The following is an 18,685-nucleotide window of genomic DNA, read 5'->3' as shown; positions in this document are numbered from 1 at the left end:
ACATCTGCTGAACTTTTGCAGAGCATTGTGTTTTTCTTTTAGCCACCAGTTAAAGCTTAAGGGATTTTGAGAGCAGAGTACTAAAATTCAGCTAGACCTTCCTTATTAAAAGGAAAATCTTCAGTAATTAGCTCTTCCCCTAACTGCTTTTTGGCTCTCATTACAAACAAAGTGCTATGCTAATATACCTTGTGTTGCAAATGTTTCACAATTCTTGCTAATCAAATTAAACTCAATTTTCAGCAAATAAACCCTCAATGCAGTTAATGGAAAACAAGGAACAGCGCTACTTTGCCTGAGAATGGGTCATTACCACAAGCTCCTAATTACAAGTACCTTAATGCATAATGTAAAGCACAGTCTTATATAGGCTCTTAAGAATTAAAGATGTAGCAGGATCAAAGACTTGATGTGTCCTTGAATTTTTTGTATGTACATTTGAATACAGATGGGGGAAAGCAACAAAGAGAAACAGAGCAAAGCTGCAAACACAAAGCTTCATTCACTTCCACACCCTTCAAAATGTATAATAATAATAATTTATGCAGTTTATGAGTCTGCAGAAAAAGACTGATTTTGACTCAGGACACATTCTGAAACCAATTTTCATTTGCCTCCTCCTCTACCCTCTTGATAGAGAATGTTTCACACCTACCAGTTAATGAAGGATTATTACTTTCCTCTAGAGTAAGCTGCAAATACAACCAAGGTTAAAGCAAAGGACGTTCATCCTGAATTAGGTTATATGATGCCATCAAACAGGAGCCCAGGTGATTGATGACATATTGCTATTACTGCACCAGGCATTTATCAATACTGCACCATGAGTTATTTTCCAGTTTAGTTCTCTTATTGTCACATGATGGTATATTTTAACAAATTTACTTAACTGAAAAAAATAAATAAAACCCAGAGAGTAAAGAACTGGAAACAAGAGAAGGCATAATAAATCACAGTAACCAACATACAAAATTCAGACTCTGGCATCACTTGCCAGTCAGAATTCTGCTGTTCTGAATGAATTCACACAGGTTGCATTTTTTACTCTGAGATTTCAGAAGCAATCTGCAGGAATGGGCATGGCAGCCAGCGCAGCCCAGCCCAGGAATCACACCTTAACCAAGTCCTTCAGAGCAATTCAGCTAGAGTGCTTCTGTCTCTAAAAAAGGACTGCTTCACCAAACCAAAATGTTTTCATTTTTCTGAAAAATAATTTGCATCTACTTATTTTCCTGGAGAATTATTACACAGAGGTTTGAAACTTTCAGCAAGATGAACACTTTATGCTCTAACTCACTCTGAATATAAAGAGTTCATATTGAATCATATCTGGTGCAATTGTAAACCTTCACAATTTTATGTTTGCAAAATTTCTGCATGTTGTTGTTGGATTCATGCTGTCTCTCCTCATCCTCATTATTATTAATGCAACATGAAGTGTCCGTGCCTATCCTCTGACACCACAGAAAAAGCTGAGCTCTTTCTTTAGCTTTGTAGTCGTCCTCTCCCTGAAGGACATGCAAGCACAGAATGGGAATTATGGCTATTTGAAAGAAAATTAGTTCCTATTTGGATATCCACGGAACTGTGGAGAAGGTAGACTCTGGAAAATCCCACTTCTCACCCTGGGCCTCGTGAAGCAAAAAATATTATTGTGAGTTTATGAACAGCAGTCAACAAGCAGCAGATCCTCCTCCACCTCCCAGTCACACTCACCCACTTTCACCCACCTTTACAACCAAGAGGCAGACGTAAACATTGTAACCAGTCATGGAAGGGGTTTGTGCTAGTGAATAATGCATTGAAATATTCAAAATTCAGTCAGCTTGAGGCGTGTTTACTCGTAGCTCCTGCAGAAGCAGCAATTGAGACAGATGTTCACCATCCCATGAAGACAGAGAGGGATGGGATGGTTCTCCAGAGGAAAAGCTCTTAGAACTAGAGGCTGAAGGGACAAATATTAGGAGTAACCTTGCTTAACAACAGACCATCCAAATCTGAGCCCTGCCCAGACCATTCTGCTTTCTCTTAAGATTTTCTTATGTGTCTCTGAAGTATTTAACTGTAAAATGTGGTTTTGTGAACAGCATTAAAAGTAATCAATTTCTGACAAGGTGTTGGATAAAGTGTTCTAATAGGCTTAGAAAGTTCATGAATACTGACTGTTTCCGAAGAATTGTCCTCAGATCTAGAACCTTAAGCTTCTATTACTTAAAGGGACCACCTATTTTAAATTTTCTGAACAATTTTTAGTTTTACCCAGATTTTACAGCTTTACTGTGCTCCAAAGTAATAGTTTGCATTTCTGGAATTTTCATCCCTTGTCTCTTGCCTTCCCCCTTCTTTTCACTAAACATTGATAGTATTGAGAGAAAAAACCTGCTCTGGGATCAAACCCAGGTAGTTTCACTGAGGATCAGAACTCCTGTCCTTTGCACTGGCCACGTTTGCACAGACAGCACTCGCTGTCTCACATTCCTCAGACTGGTTTATTCATAATAAACAAGGTGCCTTATCTCACCAAACTGCATTTCAAAATATTATGCAAATAGTTTTCAGACTACATGTAAAATGCCCCATATCCATCCTATAAACAGCTGTAATTTTCACCTTCTTTACTTAGATCTGTAGCAGTTTATGGATAATTTTGGTAAAAGAGGCTGAACTGAAATTCCATCTCACAAAGAAATAAAGACCATGTTTTTTTCTCAATCACCTTCAAAACCAAAGGCAAAGCTTAATAGGCAAGTCAAGGGAATTTACAGGATCCAAAACATCTGTGCAAAACAAAAGAGCATTACAAAATGCAGTTTTACGGAAAAATTTGAGGTTCAGCTATGTAGCTTTTTGGGTACTAAGTATGTTCATGTCCAAGAAGGGAAATCAAGAAATTATGCTCAGTAAGAGCTTGAATATCTGTTTGTGTTTCCTCCAAGTGCAGGGTAGCAAAAGTTTACAGCAGAAATATAACACTATTATCTACCTTTTCAAGGAAGTAGATGTGTAAAGTCTCTGATGCCTTTAGAACCCTTCCAAAAATAGGTTTGTTTTCAGTGTACCATCAGTCCATAGCCTTAATTTTCTTTTGGATAACTTCCAATAGTTTCAGCTGCACTATCTCCTGTTCCCACTAGCATTAATAAATAGGATCTGTATGGCTTTAATTACGTCCCTCAAAACAGATTGAAACCACTGTGAGAAAGATAATTTCAATGAATTCTATGCAAACAAAAAGATTTTCAAGACAGCACCTGTCCCTCCTTCCAGGCTTTTGTACAATGGCTCTCCAACTCCTGCACTGCCTCATTCCTCCAGGGAAGATTCCTGGCCTACAAATTTTTTGACTTAAATATTGCACTATTACCTGATGGCATTCCAGAAATGGTCCCAAGTTCTGCAGTTCATTCTCAAGCAGGATATCACTGAAGTCAGACTTTTAAACCCTCAGGAGAAAGCCTATCTTGTTTTCAGACATCTGAGAAAAAAGTGGAGTGAGAATTAGAGGCTGATTTCTGGAAATACCTTCAGAGTGAGCACCAAGCAGTCCTGGAACACCATTTGAGTGCCATTCATTTTCTAATACAAACAAATAGCGATATAATTGCCAGACACACTTTGTTAAGGCATTGCTAATTACAGACAATCAGCCAGAGATACAATCTTACTCATATATTAGTAGAGGGAGACATTGCAGGTACTGGGCTGATGTACAACTGACCATGGAAAGGAGATCTACTAATTTGTGTGCACAAGTTTGATTTTCACAGTCACTCTTCTTTTTGATGACAGCAGACAATTACAAACAGAGAAGTTTGCTTGCAGGTAATTCCAAACCAAATTAAAGTAACAGTAGCACCTGCAAGTGGTGTTTTCAGAGAAGAAGCACAAATGTGCACGTACAGAGGCTATATCTGTAGAAATTGCAGTGAAGGAACATTTCCCCCTTTTAGAATCATCAGAATAAGAGTATCCCTGTCCTTCATCACTATTCCTGAAATATGAAGAAACTTTAAATCTGAATAAACAACATCAAGATCTGTAAACTCATCAAGGAAAACCTCTGAAGAAAATAACACCCCTTTTCCATACCTCTGCAACTTAAACAAACCTTGAGTTGTTTGTTAGACAATTCCACATGGACTTTAATCTTTGCTGTCACCATTTCACCGTTAAAGTGTGTTGTTGTAAAACGCTGGAGACTCCAGAGGCTTAAGCCAATATAAAAATCTCTGCAGTATGAAGTAATTTTATGTCACTACTCTGGTTATTTCAGAATTGGCTGCAAATAAGAGCCTAAGGATGATTTAATGTGTCCTCGACCCATCATGGCCATGGTTAAACAAAGTAAACACATCAGTCTTTAGCAGTTATTTATAACTGGAGGAAAAGCACAAACCAGCCACAATAAACAGAGCACTGGAAAACATTCTGAAGGGGAGCTAGAAGTACCTGAAAATGCCTTTCTTAATCTATTTCTATATTCCATTTCTCAGTAAAATAAAATCCCAGTGACCATCCACAGGAGGATTTACAAGAACTAAAATCACCACTTCCAAATAAGATCCCAAGATACCACTGCTGAAGTGGAAATGTAGGCATTCAGATGTGATTACACACCAGCAACTGATACTTCTAGTGCAGTTTTAAGATAGAGCAACCAGCCTTCAGAGCTCATGAAAAGACCCAGCTACTTCAAGGTGGAAAAGCCCAAATCCTGAAAACCTCTCAGTGGTATTTGGCCCCTGCAGTGGTAACTGCACCAGTGACCCAACTCCACAGTACCAATGATGGTCTCTTTTCAGTCTGCTCAGAGAGAAGATATTTACCTTGCTGTCTAAACCCTGAATTCCTCCAGCAGCCTCTGGTGCCTGACCTCTGCACTGGGGGCTTTCTGAGGAGCCTGGGCTGGGGGTTTGCTGTCAACGAGATGTGTAATCCCGGCACGAGGAGCTGCAGGCAGGTCGCTCTCTGCCCAGCATCAACAAAGGGTTTGCTTGCAACCAGGCCAAACCCAGAGACCTGTTTGCATAACTGTGGGGAGGAATTGATCCTGGAGAAACCATCCCAGCACAGCCCTGACTGGCAGCTTGATAAACTGGATTGATGTCGAGGTCTTTCACGTGCTCTGATCTGTGTTTGCAGCGGGCGGAGGGAAAGGGTGGGATAACTGGGAATGGCCTGCACATGCTCCCAGCACGCTGGAAACTGCTTGGAAAATGAGACAATCTCAGCACAAAGCTGAGTGAAGCGCCACTATAACCTCCAGGACACAACTGCAATTAAGTCTTCGTGTTGGAATGCAGAACTGGAAATTTCAGTGTAGAGGCTTGGGGCTGCTGCACGACGTTACCGTGGCCCTTCTGGAGGAGACACGAGCTGTAGGGTCCCTGGGGACACGTCTGGACTCATCTTCTGAGGAAGAATCACCCTTTCATGAAATCTTAGTCTCGGGATTTAAGAGATTAGGGTTGGTCCATGTCTGGCCAAACTGACAATTCACTTTCTTACATATTAGGTACTTGTATAATTGAAAAATGTGCCCAGATTGCATCATAATATTTATCATCTAAGAAACCTAAAAGATGCCCAAAACCAAAAACCAACAACTAAAGTTTTTGGAAGTGGGTTTTGATTGGGCTTTTGGGTTTTTGGTTTTGTTTGGTTTTGTTTGTTTTTTTTTTTTTTGCTTTTTACCACAAACCTCTATTGAGCTGGAAAGAGACAATTTGGCCAATATCACGGAGTTCCATTTTTCTCCTGAATATCACAGTGACCTTTGATTTAGAGATCAGGAAAACTCTATTCTTACCCATGCAGTCCCTGCATAGCAGTGCTAGAAACAGTAGGAATTATTTGTAGAAGCAGTAGATGAAACTGTCTCCTGAGTGGTGCTGTTGCATGCTTAGAATTGCCAAGTCTTATGATGAGAGAGTCATGATTAGCTGAAAAAAAACAATTATCCCCAAGCATGAAAAATAAACTATTGGAAACGGTTTTCCTGAATTCTATCTGTAGTTCTGTTGTAATTTTCTGGCTGTGAGAGGTGTTTGGAAACCAGTACTGCTTGTCCTGTGTTAGCTTTGAGATTGCTGCATTCTACCTGAGGGCAGGGGTTCCTATTTTACATTAATGAAGCAGATTGCAATATTGGAAATCACACCCATGGCAGCACAATATTTATTTAAAGTTTAGCCTCCATGTCTTTTGTTATCTGCACTGGGCAGCCTCAAATCACAAATAAAAACTTTAATAATTTTCCCCCATACAGTCATTCCTTCCACAGCTTTGCCAGGTCCTCTCTGGTCCCCTTCCTTAATTACAGAATTCTTCTGAGGCACAGAATGCATGTTATTTTCATCAGTGAGAGATAAGAGATGTCAGCATAGAACTGAGCTTTTTGCTATACTTAGTCATAATCCTCCTATCACTTAAAAGGCAACTGGAGATCTTTTTCACTAAAGCCATCAACAGGGATTCAGACATAAACACTGGATTTAGGCACATAAGCTTAATTGACTTTCAAAAAGAGATGAGCATCTCTTCCACTTAGGCTTTTCTGATAACGCCACCCCGAGTAGCTCAGGTTTATGGATGCAATGATTAACGTGAGGGGAGGAGCCAAAAAAATAAGAACGTACAAAGATCACTATCTTGCTCAGTTCTTTATAGGGAAGTTTAGAAAAAAAAAGAAGAGTTTACACATTCTTCCTGAAAAATCATATTCAGGGTAAGAATTCTCAGAAGCACCTGCACACAATGATGCACTGTTATCTCTGTATTGATTTTCTGCAGTATCACATCGAACTGCAAAGTGTGCTTGGTGATTTAATTGCAGTTACATTTCCCTGGAACTTCTAACATGAGTTACATAACAACTTTTGTAATGTTTTCTCTCCCTTTTATTTTGCTTATAGTTTTATTTGATCCCTCTTCTCACAATCCCATTTTATCTGTCCTCCCTTTCCTGTAGTCCAAGGCTTGCAAGGTCATGACGCCTTCTCCCATATTGAACGAGCCACTGAAACCAGGTAACCCAGAGTGCCATTGATCCCTGATGAGCAGGAGGATATTTCCATCTAAATGAGGAGGATGAGCTTTAGGATGAGCTTTGTGGCTCCCATTAAGGTTAATGGGGGTTATGTGGCTGGGTCCTGGTGTACCACAACAAATGCTTGTCCCCTCAGCTAATTCATTCCAATCTTTGAGTACCGACATAGAAACAAATATTTTCAGGAAAAAAAAAAAAATAAGGATTGTGATTTAGAAGCAAATGTCAGAGTTGTTCCATGTTTCTTCAGTAACTTTCGAAAGTGTTAAAGCAGCACATTTCACCACTTTCCACTTCATCTGCAAGAGTGTTCGAATTAGTGAGGGTTCTGTGAGAGCCATTAAAAATCTGTCAGAGAAGTGCTGGTCATGGCAAAAACATTTTTCAGGAGCTGTCAATTTCCCCAAATATCCATCAGTGCTACCAGGCACAACAAGGGATTCCTCATTTAGAACGTGTCAATTCTTATTATTAATGTCATGATGAAAACACCTGCTAAGTGTCTGTGTCTGGCAAAGTGAGGCTGTCACAGAAATGAGAGGGTGAATTCTGCTTGGATTAGTGAGCAAGGAAGAGCTGGAGATTTTTTTTTTATGTTTTCCTAAAGACAAACACCTTATCTTGATCCTGAGCTGGACTTGTAAAGACAGGGAATGCAGCAAGGTCTGAACTGATGAAAGATAATGTGAAAATAACATGCAAGAGTAACTCTTTGTCAAACTCCACATTTGGAGAGATGAGTTCTCAGTCATTTGTTTCGTTTGCAAGCTCCAGGTGGAAGGTGCACGAGCCCTACCCTCACCATACCCTGCAGATGTTGGGTTGTTGACTGCAGCCCCTAAAGACACACCAAACAAGTTGGTTTGGCTTCTCCCAGCAGGAGCACTACAGGTAAATGGAGTTCTGGTGAGCCAAGCCCATCCTCACAGGAACATGGATTTCTGTGAGTCTTGGGATGTGCCTTGGTTGTGACTGCCCAGCACACAGAGCACTGCAAGATGGGCTCTGCTTTTAAAAGCACTCAGAGAAAGGAAAAATATATCCTGAGATTCACTGTACCCTATATTCCTATATATAGTGACAAAAATAACATGATAGCTCTATCTTTCTTAAAAAAAATCCATAAACATTATACCCATGGGATTACAGGAGCTAAAAGATGATATCACCTGGGAAAGGTCTTACTGAGACTCCAAGGCAGGGTTTGGAAAAGAATTTCAGACTTCTGCTTTGGATTAAAACCAATCATATTCAGTAAGAAAAGTTGTCATTAAGGAAACTGTTCAATGCTTCTCTCCTTATTCTTACACACATGAAACAAGTTTGAGGCAGAAGAAAATATTGTAAACAACAGTCAGTCCAGCTGGCCACATGCTGACCAAGAGGAAAGTGCTCCCAAAAATGAAGATGCCTTTCCCAGCCCTTGCTGTCAGGACACCTCAGCGGGCACCAGGCAGCTCTGCCTTCTGCTGCCGGTCCCACCAGGCACCTAAGTACCTGCTTAACTTTAAGCTCATGGCTTTAAGCACAAGGCATTAACTGTAATGAGCGTTCTTATATTCTTAATCACATACTTGGATTCATTGCCAGAGCAGGCAGGAAGACATAATGGGCCATGTCTTCAGTTTGTGTAAATTGGTGGGACTTAATTGAAATGAATCGAGTTGTGTCAATTTGCAGTGGCTGCTGCCGGATCCCCGGGGTTCAAACCCTCCCCACGTGTCAGTCAGGCCCCGCTGGAGCTCTCACTGCAGAGCTGTCACACTCTCACCATCAAACTCCCCCCAGCCACCCAGCAAGCAGGAGTTAATGATCACACATCTCTTTTTTGAGCCACCCAGAAGGATAACCCCAGTGTCTTAGCCAGCACACTCGCTCTCTCCGTGAAAGACTCTATTATCAAGGCTGGGTGAGTTATTACCCAGAGCACTTTGCCTGTCATATTTCACTGCAGAGCCTGCAAACTCCAGCTCGCTGGTAGGTGCCTTACAAGTTTTTGCACATGACATTTCAAGTAGAAAACAGATAATTGGCTTTTAAATACTTTAGGTAGGTTATTTAAGACTCATCTTTTTTTCTTGTCGGCTCTTTGTTAGTGTAATTTGGCACACATGGCTCCTGTTCATCCTACTTGCACAGTGACCCATATTTCCAGAAGGAAAGTAGGCTTTCAAAGGCTTACAAACTTATATCTTACAAATACTCTTTTGCAAACATCCTCATAGTTTGAAAAAACCCCAAACCATTTTTTGAATGAGGCCCTATGATAAAGTTTAACAAAAATGCCTATGAAGAACAAGAATGACTACATCTAAGCAAAATATAATCAAAAGACAGCAATTTTAAATATCCTATTCTTGCTCTATTCTTTCAGCCACACACTCAAATAAGTAGTTTAAACCTTGCTTCCCCTAATATTAAAATGTGATTAATCTCTTTCCCCATGAAGAATTTCACAGTTAAAGAGATTTCTGTTCAGCAGAGGACTGAACCCAATGCCTAAATCCATCTCATGCCAACAGAGCACACCAATAGTCAAACACAGCACTTTGGCAGGATTTAATTTCCTAATCAGAAGTGCTGGCAGACACCACCACAGCTTGGATGGAGGGCAACTGGGGGCTTCTATCAAGGCCGTGCCAGTCTGGAGTTCTACCCTATATTCACTCTTGATGGAAGAATTAAATCTCACCCTTGTCAAATGTCACATTTAAAATAACCATGCTCTGAACTATGCACAATCAAATGTTAAAATAAACTTTAAAAAATAAATTAGGAATCATGCAAACTTTATTGATAATTCATTGCTGGATTACTTGTACCAAACAATCCCATCTGACAGCAGACCCCAGCATGGTTAAAATATGAGAAAGGCTGTCACTTAAATTTGGATTGTACAATATGTATTTTTATGGGAATATATCAATTTCCAAAGTTTTTGGTTTTTAACTGTGATGTGTCACTACATATATTTGGGGTTGGGGAAGGAGAAAGCTCAGAGCAAAACATTTCAAATATTCCAGGTCCCTGCCTAAAACATTTTCCTAAACACAGAATTTGCAAAAACCCCCAGCAATTCCTGCTTCCATTTATAAAGCCATGCCAAAAGGACACCAGAACTCTGTCCTGTGCTAATGTTTCAAACAGAAAAGGGTACCAGTGAATATTTCTGTAGGTAATCACTGGCTTACAGTAGCCATGGGGTGAGGATGGCCTGAACATTGCTTCTCCTGACCATGGTATGATATTTTTACCTGAGAATGGGGCACTGCTGAGAGAAGTGGCTGATTCCAAGTTAGGAGGCACTTCCAGCCTAAAGGTCAATCTGAACTAAGCAGGACTTGGGAACTGCTGGCACTTTCTTCCAAGGGAGTCCTTGCTGTTGCACACAGCAACATTTTCTGATCCCTGGTGAGTGGTTACTCTCCACAGGCAGAGCAAGGATGTTCTGTCAAGGTCTTGCAGTGGCCCTGCTCCCAAACAGGGGCAGCTGCTTTCCCCAAAAGAGAATCCATTCTGAGAAAGGCAAGAGCTCTGATCCCACGTGCTCATTGTCTCAGTGTACAGGACACATCTTTCAGAGGGTGATTTAAAGCTGGAGCTGCTCCTTCCTCCACTCACCCGTGCAGAAACCTTGATTTATAACATGGGCATCAATTAAAACACCTGGATTTAAATAGTGCAGCTCTCCAAGCTGAAGTATTTACTTAGCTCAAAAGACCTGTTAGATACAAACTTAATGCTCTACATGTGTTGCTAAACTAAGGGGAGAAGCTCAGAATTTTAGGGACCAAAATTCCAGTTGGAAATCAGCATATTCCTCTCATGGAAAGAGACGAGAAGGTGCACTCTGCTCCAAGGCAAAGGCCACGAGAACTCGTGGCTGGTTTATGCAGCACAGTGCTTGCTGCTGCCAGAAGAGTGTGAGGAAACTCCAGATCTGTCCAGCAGTAGATCTTTGGGGTAGGGGGGATGAATTTCTAATTTTAACTTTTTTAATTTTATCAGCAAACCAGTTCACATGCCCTCCTCTTCCTTTATATTCTTAGTCTCTCACAGGTCTGACAGATAATCACTAAGGAAGCACCATCCCAGTGCTCCCTGTGGTACCACCTGAGAGACATTTAAAAATGAGCACCAATAATGAGCACAGCTTGATTCTAGATTTTCTGCTTTCAATGCTGGGTGGGAGAGACTCAAAACTCAATAAATACACACAGAAAAAAAAATAGCAGGAAAATAGCGTGGTCCTAATGCATGATATTTGGCATTAGATGAACACTGAATTTGTTCATTTACCCTAATCTCTTCACATTTTTGGATTTTCTTCCTCTGCTCTCCACTGCTCTTTTCCATTACTTCTTTAGGGAAAGGATAAAACAGGACCAAAAAAAAAAAAAAAAAAACCCAAAAAAAACCAAAAAAAAACAAACAAACAAAAAAAACCCAACAAAAACCACAAACCAAGAGGCACCTTTGCTTCCTTCTTTAAATGAAAAACTAGAAAATTTTCATTAAAAAACACACATTTATGAAATTAATTTTCCTAATATGGAAAGGGTTTAAGAATAAACAACATCAACTAAAGTGCCTGGGCAGCTCTACAAATTTTCCTCCTTTAAGCTTGGTTCTATCTATGTTCAGTACTTAGAGCTGCCTCTGTTTCTGCAGCCGATCTAAAATTAAATCAGAAGCTCTCCAGGGTAAGGATTGTGTTCTGTTTGCTGCTCAGCCCCTGCTGCCATTTAGATACTTGACAAAAATAATAATGAAATGTTGTTATTTTTCTACTTTCATGTCTAAAACTCTCAAACTCTCTGAGAGTACTACCAAAACATGTAGGCAGCAAAGATAACAGTCAGCCTGGCTTAATGACTGAACACACCAGATGTTTTGTCTGTGTTACTCACACACGGGTTTTGTTGTTTATAAATCCCTATTTTTGACCATGGTACCAGTATTTTTCCCTAGTTAGCCTCTGAACCTGATTCCCAAGAGGAAAAACTGGAGAAGCACCCGCCCAGTACAGGAGCCAGCATAGCACCCAATGCACATATGGGTTCTATTGTGTGAGTCACTGCCCTAACGACAGCTAAGCATATTACTGCCTGCAAAATTAACTCACACACTGTGAATAATCACAGAAAAGAAATTTGTTTTGCTACAAGGTTGTTTTCCAGCTGTTTTAATGCAGACAATTTTTTCCTGAAACACAAATTGTAAGGAAAAAAAAAAAAAAAAAAAAAGACAGAAAGAAAGAAAGAAAAAGGACTTTGAAAATCTGCATAATTTGAAAGTGCTTAATGTAAATTAGATAGATCCGCCTAATTTTATTTCAGTACTTTTTAATTGCATTTATAATTAGTAAAATACATTAATGTGCTACACAGAAGGTCAGGAGTTCTGGTGAAAGAATCTAATTAAAATGCTCTGCTGCATTTTTGTCACACATGCGCTCAGTAACCTTGAGGCCTTCCTGCAGCAGCAGAGGAGGGGTTTGTACTTATGTTATAAATAACTTTTGTCTTCAACAGTGCACGAGTAGCATGTGATGTGTGAGTATTCCCATCTCTCACCCCATCTGCACTGATTGAGATGGTTTGGTCCATTCCATATTGCACTTTTGATGAGAGGCTAATGAACAAAAGTGTGCTGGTTCCCTTTCTAAGGAGCATTCTGGTATTCCCACCTCTGCCCAGCCTTTCCCTCTCAGGGACCCTGTGCCACGCATCACTGACAGAGAAAGAACTGAAGCTGGTGACAGCCAGAAATTTGAGTATATATGGTGTCAGGTATTTTCCTGATGTCTGGATCCACTAACAGCATGGATTAAAAAAAAAAAAATTAAAAAAAAAAAAAAGATTGAGGAACAGCTTACAGCAATAATCAGCAAGCAATAATTAGCGATGCTAATTTTTCTACTTACAACTCATATTGTGATTTTATTACATTTAAATTATACATGCTCAGGTGTTCAAATGCTCTCCTTTCATCACCCTCTTAGGTGGTAAAACATCATTAACATCCTTCTAGCACCAGCATGATTGCTCAGTAAGATTAGAGATCTCTGCCTCAGCGAGTTCCACGCATTCTCCTGTGAGCAAAACCCAAGGGGAACAAAATAGGAAGGGCACATTTCCATATTATACATTCACTGCTAGCCCAGCTTTTGTTTCTCTACAAGGAGCATAACTTAAAAGTTTTGGAATAATCACTGGAATTATAAGTTCCAGAGCTGTCAGCTCTGTCTGCAACAGAAGAAGAGTTACCTCAGTCTTCAATAGGAAGGAAAAACAGAATGATTGCTCCTGCTCAGGATGAAAAGCTGAAGCTTTCAAAGAATTGTTGCTCCGTACCAGCTGTAAAGATTGGTCAGTGTCTGGGATTTTTGTTTATTGGCCTGAACATCATAGGAAAGAAAATGAGGTATATAGAATAAGTAGGTCAAACTTACATAAAAACAAACAACATTCATTCCTTTCCTTTATAATCTCCCCCAGCAGTTGTAAAGCAGCCATCAGCACCTGTGGGGATATCTCTAATAGTTCTGAAACAGAAGGAAAATGATTCAGTTTGCTCAATATCTGCTTTTACCTACTGGGACTGAAGGGATTGAAGTCCTTTCTGGAATAAAAGGATGGCAAACACTGGCAGGGCTTGCAGGCTGGCTTAGCCTGGTGGGACTGAACTGTTAGAAAAACTTCTGCCTGAGGGACAGAGCTGGCTCTGCTGAGCAGCAAGTTGGGCACACAACTGCAGCCAGGAGTGCAGAAGGTGTGAATTGGCAGGAGAGTGTGAAGGGAATAGAGTATAAGGGCTGTGTTTGCAGAGCAGCAAGAGAGGAAGATAAGAAACCTTGAAAGCTGCAGACCAGGGAGAAGAGTGACATTCACTCATCTAAGTTTTGCTCTGCCACTCTGATAGAACTCTAAATATTGTATCAGAGCTGGCAGATAAACACCAGCTTGCTTTGAAATGTGTGTCCTGAGCTGTTGGCAGCACAGTCAACAGTATCGCTTCCTGTTGGCCTCCAGCTCCTGCCAGGGGACCAAACTTATTTGGATTCCACAAAGAAATGAAGGGATATCGAAGCCAGATGGCCCAAGCCCAAAATAGTTCAGCTGCATGGTTTGCACTTTGAGCCATGGAGAGCTGAGCACTAGTGCAGGATCCCAGGAGATCCACAGGAAGGCAAAGCTGCCACCCCAGACCCTGAAAGCTGTTCACTCCATCAGCCTCAGCTGAGGAACCACCTCCTTCCACATGAGAGCAGCGGCAGGAGTTACCCACTGCAGCCACCAGCACTGCCTGGTGCAAGAACCATCTCAAATCCACACACTTCATGAAACAATCCCTTAATCCCAATTCCCAGGGAATCAGGCAGCCACTGACCAGAGCCAGCAGCACGAGCAGCCGTGGCTAGAAGGCAGCAGAGCGTTGATGCTCAAATGGCTCATGTTCCCTAAGCCAAATGTTTTTGGTTGCTGCCTGCATCACAAGATCATTAACATGTGAATGGGGCTGAAGCTGGTGCTGATGTGCTGGAAATTAAATATATTTGGACAAGAGGCACAGAAATTTCTCAGAACTGTACAGCTTACTTGCAATGCCTCTTAGATGCATCATCTAAAAGGGCAGAGGAATATTTTTTTAAATGCATGTTTATTTGGCCACGTGCAGCTCAAAGCCCACGCGGTACTGAGAACACTATCAATCCTCATTCTTGTCCCTAGACCACAGAACAAATCACCAGTGCCATTCTTACAGTTATTTATAAAGCACAGTTCATAAATTCAGCATTACCTGCACATGTGAATGGCACAAACAACTTTTCAAACCCAGGCCATCTTGTTTGTCAGTGTTCAGAATTTTTATACACAGAATTCACTGTTGATCATGCTTGCAATTTCGAGACAGAAAAAAAACAGTTTAAAAATAATTGGGCCTGAATTATATAACCTTCTTTAAAGTGCTGAACAGTCCTCTTGGGGGAACAGATTCCCACTGCACACACTTATTCTCACTAAGGCTTGCTGAGGCAGCTTCTTGGAAAGTGAAAATTCACTTCAAGGAAGCATCTTACCCAACCAGAAGCTTTATGGAGGTTTGAAAAAATCACCTAATAAAGAAAAAAGGAGTAATTTTCATAAGATTTAAAAATATCAACATAAGGCAGAGGCAGATTATCATGCAGGCTTCAATGTGCTAAAACCCAATTTAAATGTGCTGAAGCTTTGCAAGGATCTGTTTTCATGGTAATCTAACCCAGAAAGACTGATACACTCAGGAAAATATACAATTAGGGTCTCAACTCAGCAAGTTGATCACTTTCCAAAAATATTATGTAAATAAATTAATACATAAAACTCTCCCTCATAGCCAGAGTGCACAGAGATTTACAGAACAGAGAGCAAGCAAAACTGGATTAGGCCGAAAAAGCCTTGAAACCTTGACTTGGCAGTCCATAATAGTCCATAATTTCACACAGTGAAATTAATATGAAAAGTAAAATCTGACATGTATAAAATTAGTCTTTTATCCCCACTCCTAATGATTCAAACTTTTATTAGCAGCACCATTGTCCCCAAATCTAGATGTCAATTCCCCATTACACACCAGGCACCAGGTCAATGGCACAGCTAACGAGGATCTGCTGGTGCAAATGCTTATTGCATCTTAGCCTAATTCTAGTAAAATTTAAATGGTCTATTAATTTTCTTAATAAATTTAGACATGGCTCCTGCCTGCAATCTGTCTTTGATTAGCTAACAAAAGTGTATGAAGATCCTGCCAAGCTGACAGTTCTGAATATTTCGAGCAAATCATCATCTACATTAAAAAACCATCAATCTATTCATTTCTCTGTAGTACAGGCAACCAAAAATGGTTCAGATCCTCAGGTTTAGCCTGCCCAAGGCCTTCCAGTCCTGCTTCACCAGGACTTGGTACAAATAAATTACTTTACTAATGGTGGAAAGTCTCAAATTGTACAGGTATTTCCTGACTAAGGCTACAAGTCAAGAGTTCATTTGGACACATGAACAACTTTAAAGACTTTTTTCATCTTTAGACCCAATACAGAAAAAGGCAGGTCCATCAGGTAGAGAAGTACACAGGAGAAGTCACCCCCAGAGATGAATTTTTCTCCAGGTTTATGTAGCATAGGGCTGAAGTAACAGGGTCCTCATCAGGGGATTGCAAATCCATGTTGTTACAGAGGGGGTTGTGCTATTTCTAAGTGAAAACATTTAAAAAAGGGGGGGCTGAGAATAATATAATTATAATCTATAATCATCAGGAGGTCTTCTTTGTGAGATCACAAATAAGTTTAGCAACAAAAACACAGACAGACCCTGTCTATTAAAATAAACCTGAAAAATACTGAAAAAAAACTGCAGACCAGAGAAGAGGCAGAGCTATTTAAACTAAATAAGATTGTGCAAAACCATATAAACAGCCCAAGAATAAGCTCAGGATTCCTAATAAAAGGTTTCTATTCACTGAAAGACCAAGCCTCTGACACAGTTTTCCAGGGGAGTTTTGTACATTTATAAATGTCTGACCTTTACCCGAGACACAGGGTCAGACCCTTATCTTTTCATTGCAGATCAGCTTCTAAGGATGATAAAGCCCAAATACAAGGTACCAGGAGCCAGGGAGGTAAATCTACTTGTTGTACAAGACAGAGGCATTATCTTTTTGCTCCCAGTGTGAGAGAAAAGTCCAGTGGCACCTGGAAAGAGGCCACTGCAAAACTTTTACCTTGGCTTGCAACAGGACCAGAATCAGAATAAAGAACTCCTGTGTTACACTGCAACCCTGAAAAATTCCAGAAGTATTAATACAAATTAATCAAGTGTCAGCTGCATTAGTCGTTGACAAAGGTCTGCACTAAGATGGAAATCATGAGCTAACCCCACATCCAGACAACCCAAGGAAAGGGATGCTTGAAGACAGATAATATTCAGCTTTCCTCAGCACAGCAGTACAGAAGTTCACAGGAAAATAAATGTTTCTCAGCTTTAATTATCTCTGAACTGTTTTTTGCTTCTGTTCTTTGGTATGGTTTTGGGTTTTTTTACATTTTAATTACAGTTGGCAACTCTGAGTCTCCTGCTGGTATCTGTAATCAAAACTGAAAACTGATTAAATGATGCAATCTATGCCACTGGACAGCATTATTCAATCCACATACAAACAACAATAAGCCAACACAATATTTTAATACACAAACAACATTTCAGCTCTCCTTACAGCGATGACTTCAGAACATTCAAACCAGGTCTCAGTATTTTCCCAGTCAAGAATGAACCACACCATGCCACACATCAGTCACCTCTGGCTGGAATGTTTCTGTCCCTCTGAAGCCACAAAAGCCCCGGAGTGAGGAAGGGGCAGCTCCCAGCCCTGGGAACTCGGAGCTGCCTCGGTCACAGAAAGCCCCATAGGTAACAACATTACAGATTCCTGAGTGCCATCTGCTGGCACCTGCACTGGGAACCAAACCTAACAGCAAATTTGGAGCTCCCAGGAAAATTTCTGACAGGTTCGTCTGCATCCCACTTCATCCCATGTGAAGTTTTGAAGCATTTCAGTGTACACTTTATGTTCTTTCCTCATTGTGGGTATTCAGTGGCAGAGAACTGCTGTGACACAACGCATTCAAGCAGAGAGCTCAGAGTTAAACTGATGGGATGTTTCAGTCTCCGCTCAGGGCTGACACGTGTCTGGCTGGGCTGGTTGGTGCCTTAGGGAGCGCAGCCCGCGCCCATCTCTCACAGAGACAGCTGCTCTCTGCTGGGCCAGTGTCTCCCATGGGGTGTCAGCACATTTTCAGTTTCCCTCCCTTTGTAACACATAACCCAGATGAGGAGCCTGGGCAGCCAAATGGAGATGAGAATAGTAGTAATTAAAAGCCATATTTAAGCAAAAAACTTTTGCCTAAAGAAGAGCTCAAGCATTTCCCAGAGTGAAGGAGCTCAAAGCAGCTGGCAGCTCTTTGAGGACAAATCCCTCCAAGGCCATGCTGGCAGCCAGGAGCAGGCAGAGCTGCAGCAGGACATGAACTTGGCCATGAAGGGAGGTTATGACTGATCTCCAGCGAAAGAGGATGGAGGCTGGAGGTGGGAGACGGGCTATGAGGGAGGAAGATGGATGAGCTCATTGCTCGGGCATGCAGGGAGGGTGGCAGCAAAGCCAAAACCACCACCACTCCTCACTGGCTCACAAAGATAAATCACACCTGACCACTCTGGCTGCCTGCTGAGCTGAAATGACTGGGAAGTTGGACTAGGAACTTCCCACAGCTCCTTCCAACCTGAATAATTCTGTGATTCTGTGACAAGCATTTCTCAGGGTTGTGACAAGTGATTTTTCAGCCCACCAGAATGATGGAAGTGTCTCATTTGGTGAAAGTCATTCTTGTGTAGCTGATCCAAGATCAGCAGTCTTTTCCACCTTTTCTTACATCAAAATGGCAGGTCAGCAGATGGATTAGGGAAAATAGCAGAACCCTTCAGGAGAGAAATCAGTTTACTTAAAAGCTACTCAGTGGCTCTTCTCCATCCAAGCATGCCACTGAATGGGCTCCCTTCTCAGTAACAGTGGACTTCTTACAGCTAGAATCCAATAAATCTG

At 41.0% G+C, this 18,685-nt stretch overlaps 1 protein-coding gene across 28 annotated transcripts in view; it reads right to left on the bottom strand.

The window, feature by feature from the left end:
- The window catches only part of RBFOX1 (RNA binding fox-1 homolog 1), a 1,132,467-nt gene that overhangs the window by 885,102 nt on the left and 228,680 nt on the right, over positions 1–18,685 (bottom strand). For 6 of the 28 annotated variants that reach the window (XM_069030292.1, XM_069030279.1, XM_069030291.1 and 3 more), the window contains one exon: positions 3,365–3,475. The exons of 21 other annotated variants lie outside the window; for them this stretch is intronic. The gene's annotated coding sequence lies outside the window, so the exon portion shown is untranslated. Of the gene's footprint in view, positions 1–3,364; positions 3,476–18,685 lie in introns of those variants that run through there. One more of the 28 variants, XM_069030304.1, reaches the window with a different exon arrangement.

This window comes from Aphelocoma coerulescens, chromosome 14 (genome assembly GCF_041296385.1).
Source record: "Aphelocoma coerulescens isolate FSJ_1873_10779 chromosome 14, UR_Acoe_1.0, whole genome shotgun sequence".
Classification (NCBI taxonomy): Eukaryota; Metazoa; Chordata; class Aves; order Passeriformes; family Corvidae; genus Aphelocoma; species Aphelocoma coerulescens.
This window is presented reverse-complemented; position numbering and strand designations above follow the sequence as displayed.